Raw genomic sequence first — 6,625 nt, forward strand, 5'->3', positions numbered from 1 at the left:
ACTATTGTAAACTCTGCCCCCTGTATGTACATACACTTTGCTCTCAGCCTTCTGAGAGTGGAATTGCTAAATCAAAACGTATATCCCTTTTAAATTTGTATAGATATGTACAAATTGCCATCCAAAATGGTTGAACTAGTCTGTATTTCCAATACCAATGTACAAATGTGCCTTATACCCCCTTATACCACCTTAACCCACACTAAATATTATCAAGCTTTAACATTTTGGCCGATCTGATAGATGAAAAATGGCATACCATGTTTAATTTTTTTTTTTTTTTTTTTTTTTTTTTAATATTTCCTCTCTTTTCATCGATTTTTTTTTTTTTTTTTTTTTTTTTAAACTTTATAGCTACTTTATTTATTTATTTATTTATTATTTTTTTTGGCTGTGTTGGGTCTTCGGTTCTTGCGAGGGCTTTCTCTAGTTGCGGCAAGCGGGGGCCACTCTTCATCGCGGTGCGGGGACCGCTCTTCATCGCGGTGCGCGGGCCTTTCACTATCGCGGCCCCTCCCGTTGCGGGGCACAGGCTCCAGACGCGCAGGCTCAGTAGTTGTGGCTCACGGGCCCAGCTGCTCCGTGGCATGTGGGATCTTCCCAGACCAGGGCTCGAACCCGTGTCCCCTGCATTAGCAGGCAGACTCTCAACCACTGCGCCACCAGGGAAGCCCCCATGTTTAATTTTTAAAAATTTATTTATTTATTTATTTGGCTGCTCTGGGTCTTAGTTGCAGCACAGTGCCACGAGCGGGATCTTCATTGTGGCATGTGGGCTCTTAGTTGTGGCATGCGGGCTCTAGTTCCTTGACCAGGGATTGAACCCAGGCCCCCTGCATTGGGAGTGTGGAGTCTTAACCGCTGAACCATTGGGGAAGTCCCTCATGTTTAATTTTTGAACTAAATGGAAAGGAAAATAAAACTTATAAAAATGTGTGGGATGCAGCAAAAATAGTGCTTAGAGGGAGATTTATAACATTGAATAGATACATTAGAAAAGAAAGATCTAAAATCAGTAATCTAAGCTTCCACCTTAGGAAACAAGCATAATAAAAGCAAATTAAATCTGAAATAGGCAGAAGAAAAGAAATAGAAGACAGGAAATTAGTAGAGAAAGTCAAGAAAATCAAAAGTTGGTTCTTTGAGGCAATTCCCTGGTCCAGTGGTTAGGACTCTGTGCTTTCACTGCTGCATGGAGTGGCCAAAAAAAAGAAAAAAAAAGTTGGTTCTTTGAAAAAAACGAATAAAATTGATAACCTCTAGTCAGGCTAAACAAGACAAAAAGAAGACACAAACCACTAATATCAGTAATGAAATATGGGTCATCATTACTGATCTCGTGGACTTTAAAAGGATAATAAAGGAACACGGTGAACAATTCTATGCCCCTAAATTTGATACCTTAGATGAAATGGACCAATTTCTTGAAAGGCACAATCTCCCAAAACTCACACAAGGAGAAATAGATAATAGGCCTATATCTATTAAAGAAATTGAATCAGTCATTAGTAAGCTTCCAAAATAGAAAGCACCAGGCCCAGATGGTTTTACTGGTGAATTCTACCACACATTTAAAGAAGAAATGATACCAACTCTCTACAATCTCTTCCAGAAAAGAGAAGCAGAGAGAATACTTCCAAACTTATTCTGTGAAGTCAGCATTACCCTAATACTAATGTCTTTCACTAAAAGTGAAAGACATTACAAGAAAGAAAAACTATAGACTAATATCGCTCATGAATACAGATGCAAAAATACTCAAAATGTTAGCAAATAGAATCCAACAATGTATAAAAATAAATTATACAGCATGACTAAGTGGGATTAATTTCAGGTATGCAAGACTGGTTCAATATTTGAAAATCAGTTAAGGTAATCCATCATATGAACAAGCTAAAGAAGAAAAATTATATGATCACATCAACAAATGCAAAAAACAAAAGAGCATTTGACAAAATCCAATATCCATTTGCAATAAAAATTCTCAGCAAACTAGGAATAGCGAATAACTTCCTCAATTTGATAAAAACATCTACAACAAACGTACAGTTAATATCATATTTAATAGTGAGAAACTAGATGCTTTCACTGTAAGACTGGGAGCAAGGCAAGGATGTCCTCTTCTCACCACTCCTATTCAACATCATACTAGAAATCCTAGCTAATGCCATAAGAAAAGAAAGGACATATGGGAACTCTGTACTTTCTGCACAATTTTTTTCTGTAAACATAAAACTTCACTAAAAAATAAAGTCTATTAATAAAAAATCTTTCAATGGCATCTCATGTTCAATTTTTCTCTTCAATTAAAAGTAAGTTGAGGGACTTCCCTGGTGGCACAGTGGTTAAGAATCCGCCTGCCAATGCAGGGGACACGGGTTCAAGCCCTGGTCCGGGAAGATCCCGCATGCCGCGGAGCAACTAAGCCCGTGCACCACAATTACCGTGCCTGAGCTCTAGAGCCCAAGTGCCACAACTACAGAGCCCACGTGCCACAACTACTGAAGCCTGTGCGCCTAGAGCCTGTGCTCCACAACAAGAGAAGCCACTGCAAGGAGAAGCCCGTGCACCACAACAAAGAGCAGCCCCTGCTCGCCACAACTAGAGAAAGCCTGCGTGCAGCAGTGAAGACCCAACATAGCCAAAAATAAATAAATAAATAAAATCTTTTTTAAAAAAAAGTAAGTTGAGGGACTTCCCTGGTGGTCCAATGGTAAAGAATCCACCTTACAATGCAGGAGACAGGGGTTCGTCCCTGTTCAGGGAACTAAGATCCCACATACTGTGGGGCAACTAAGCCCGTGCGCCACAACTACTGAGCTCGAGTGCCTCAACGAGAGAACCTGCGTGCTGCAAACTACAGAGCCCATGCGCTCTGGAGCCCATGTGCCACAACTAGAGAGAAGCCCGCGTGCCGCAACTAGAGAGAAGCCCACGCACTGCAACGAAGACCCAACACAGCCAAAAAAATAAATAAATAAATAAATATTTAAAAAAATAAAAGTAAGTTGAGTATCTTTCTTGTTTAATGGCCATATTAGTTTTTCAGAATTCTTTATATATTAAAGAAATTAGCCTTAAACATTTATGTGGAAAAATTTTTTTCCTTTTTTGTTATTATGTGGCTTAGTTTTTTGTTGTTGCTGATTTTTTTCTACTAGGGTTTTAATTTTTTAATTTATTCATATTGATCAGACTTTTTATTTTATAGCTTTTTGGTTTTGTGCCTTGATTGGAAAGGCTTACCCTGGTCTAAGCTTTTTTCTTTTTTTATAAATTTATTTATTTTATTTATTTATTTTTGGCTGTGTTGCGTCTTCATTGCTGCATGCAGGCTTTCTCTAGTTGCAGCAAGTGGGGGCTATTCTTCATTGCAATGCACGGGCTTCTCATGGTGGTAGCTTCTCTTGTTGCAGAGTACAGGCTCTAGGCACGTGGGCTTCAGTAGTTGTGGCACGCAGCCTCCATAGTTGTGGCTCATGGGCTCTAGGGCGTAGGCTCAGCAGTTGTGGCGTGTGGGCTTAGTTGCTCCGCGGCACATGGGATCTTCCCAGACCAGGGCTCGAACTCATGTCCCCTGCATTGGCAGGCGGATTCTTAACCACTGCGCCACCAACGAAGCCCTTTCTTTTTTTTTTAAAAACGCTCTTGTTTTTTTCTACTAATTTCTTCTTTTTTCTTCATCTGCTTTTTTTTTTAATGTTTACAACATTGAGCCATCTGCATATTTTCCTGGATGGATACCCAATTGTCCCAATATCATTTTTTCAATAATTATTCAACCACTGGTTTGAAATGCTACCTATATCATAAATAACTCCCCACAGATATTTGGGGTATATTCTATTCAAATGAACTGCTTTCACCTATTTCAGCACTAGTACCAAACCAGCTAAGGCAATGTAGCTTTATGACTTAATTTATTTAATTTAATATTTGGTGGGCATACTCTTCCTTCTTGGCCTTTTTTTTTTTTTAAATCAATAAAAACTTCCTAGATATTCTAATTTTGTTTATTTTTTTCAGGTGAGCTTTAACATTATTTTCACAACTGCAAATTGAATGTCCCCAGAGTAAACTGGTTTGAATGAAGGTCCTCAAAAAGGCTGGGCCATCACTTGGGGATCCATGCCTGCTTGAGGGACAGAGGCAAAGTGAGCTTGGAAAGGGAGGGCTGGTAGGCTGGACCACAGTCCTTCCAGCGGAGCCTGTTAAGTGGCCATGCCAAGAAGAAGGACCTCACAGGCAAGAGCTGGAGCAAGGAGTGGCCAGGACAAGGGAGCCTTGCTGAAGGCAGATCAAAGGCAGGCATGAAGCAATTGTTCTTCACAGTTGAGTGACAAATGCGAGAGGAAAGCTAGGTGACAGGAAGACCTTGGGCCAGCCTTCTAAAGGGCTGTCTCCAGCACCCAGCCTTGGCCTGACACACAGAGGATGCCCAACAAATCTGTGAGGAACAAATAAACAAGTGTGTGACAGCTGAATCCAGGAGGGCAAGGGAGGAGCAGGGGCCTGGAGGGAGGACCAAAGGGGTGAGAGAAACTGGTGGGTGTGTGTTCCAGAATGGGGAAGCAAGGGAAGGAGGGCAGGTGTACTTTTTTGAGGCAACTGTGAGACTATCTGCCCTGAGAATTACAGCAACACACTCAGGAGGAGCAGAAACACCCCACAGAGATGTGGCTGAAGAGAATCACTGACCCTTCCTGCCCCTCTGGGGACCCCCACCCCATCCTCCCACCCTCACTTGTCCCCTTACCCAGGGGAGGTGCCAGGAGAGGTCTGTGGACCAGGTGGGGGTCTGGCTTTGGACATGTGTTCCCATAGGAGTGTGTCCCACGTGGTGCTGACCCCTGTGGCAATCACAGCCAGGGCGATAACGGCACAGAGAGGGGGAGTGAGAACCAGGTGTGAGGTCAGACGGGGCTCATCTGCTCCCAGCCCTGCTACCCATGAGCCATGTGACTTCAACCAAGGGAGGGTCCCTCTGAATAACATTTCACGGGAATTAAGTGACACAGCAAATATAAAGGGCCCGGCACACAGCAGGTGCTCAAGGGATGTTAACCAGTGCCCGCCCCAGCCCTTCCCTGGCTGGCCTTTCCAGCTATAGCTGGAGTATACTGGGAACTAAATTGATTTCTGCATAGAAATTTTTTTTTTGGCTGTGCTGCACAGCTTCTGGGATCTTAGTTCCCTGACCAGGGATTGAAACTGTGCCCCCTGCAGTGGAAGTGTGGAGCCCTAACCACTGAACTGCCAGGGAATTCCCCTAGAAATGTGTTCTGAGATCCAAATTGTTGATTTATCTACAACAATAGATGTTGGTTACCTTTGGAACCTCACCAACTCCTGCTGTCTGCCCCCAAAAGAGTCCTGAGTCACCGACAGCATCCTGAGTGGCCTGGCCCTGGTCCCATCCACTGAGGTCATTCTTAAAGATCAAGGATGCACCCCAATGTTCACTGCAGCTCTATTTACAATAGCCAAGACATGGAAGTAACCTAAATGTCTATAGACAGGTAAATGGATAAAGAAGATGTGGTATACATCTATTCTATATACAATAGAATATTACTCAACCATAAAAAATTATGAAATAATGCCACTTGCAGCAACATGGATGGACCTAGAGATTATCATACTAAGTGGAGTCAGAGAAAGACCAATGCCACATGATATCAGGTATATGTGGAATCTAAAATATGATACAAATGAACTTATTTACAAAACAGAAACAGACTCACAGACATAGAAAACCAACTTATGGTTGCCAAAGGGGAAAGAGGGGAGGGATAAATTAGCAGTTTGGGATGAACATATACACAATACTATACATAAAATAGATAACCAACAAGGACTTACTGTATAGCACAGGGAACTCTACTCAATATCTTGTTATAACCCATAAGGAAAAAGAATCTGAAAAAGAAAAAAATGTATATATATATCTGAATCACTTTGCTGTACACCTGAAACAAACACAACATTGTAAATCAACTATACTTCAATTAAAAGCAAAAAGAGGTAGTGAGAGCCAAATGCTGATGGATTGTTTAAAGAGCGGAGGCCACAAGGCACTGGCTGAGGGAAACACATGAGTGACACTGACCACATTTTACAGACCAGGAAGTAAGCCTGAGGTATGAGCGCTACCATGTGCCGGCACCATGCTGAGCCTTTAAAATGGTTACCTCCCAGAGTCCTCACAACCACCTGTGTGTACTGCGGGAGGAGGTGAGTATTTTTGTTTTCACGGGAGGGGGAACCAAGGTGCACAGAAGTGTCTGGAAGGTGCCAGAGCCAGGAAGCAGATGCTCTATTTTTGTCCTTCATGATGTGGCAGGCTGGCTCACACAGATACATCAGAATGACCCTCCTGGGACCAGCTGGAACATTCCAGGCCCACAGCCATCGTCCCACCTGGGGAGACCCTGAAGGACTCAGCCTTTCGGGTCCCAAAGAGAGAGAGTGGGTTAATTCCCCCACCTCTGCCCCTGTCCCAAAACACACACGTTTCCCTCCATTTCAAACTGCAGACTTCCCAGCACATCCCTGTGCTAACTATGGAAAAATGGGTGAAGAATTTTGAGACTTTTCTGAACTTATTTACAAAACAGAAACAGAC

Source organism: Balaenoptera ricei, chromosome 20 (genome assembly GCF_028023285.1).
Source record: "Balaenoptera ricei isolate mBalRic1 chromosome 20, mBalRic1.hap2, whole genome shotgun sequence".
In the NCBI taxonomy this organism is placed as follows: Eukaryota; Metazoa; Chordata; class Mammalia; order Artiodactyla; family Balaenopteridae; genus Balaenoptera; species Balaenoptera ricei.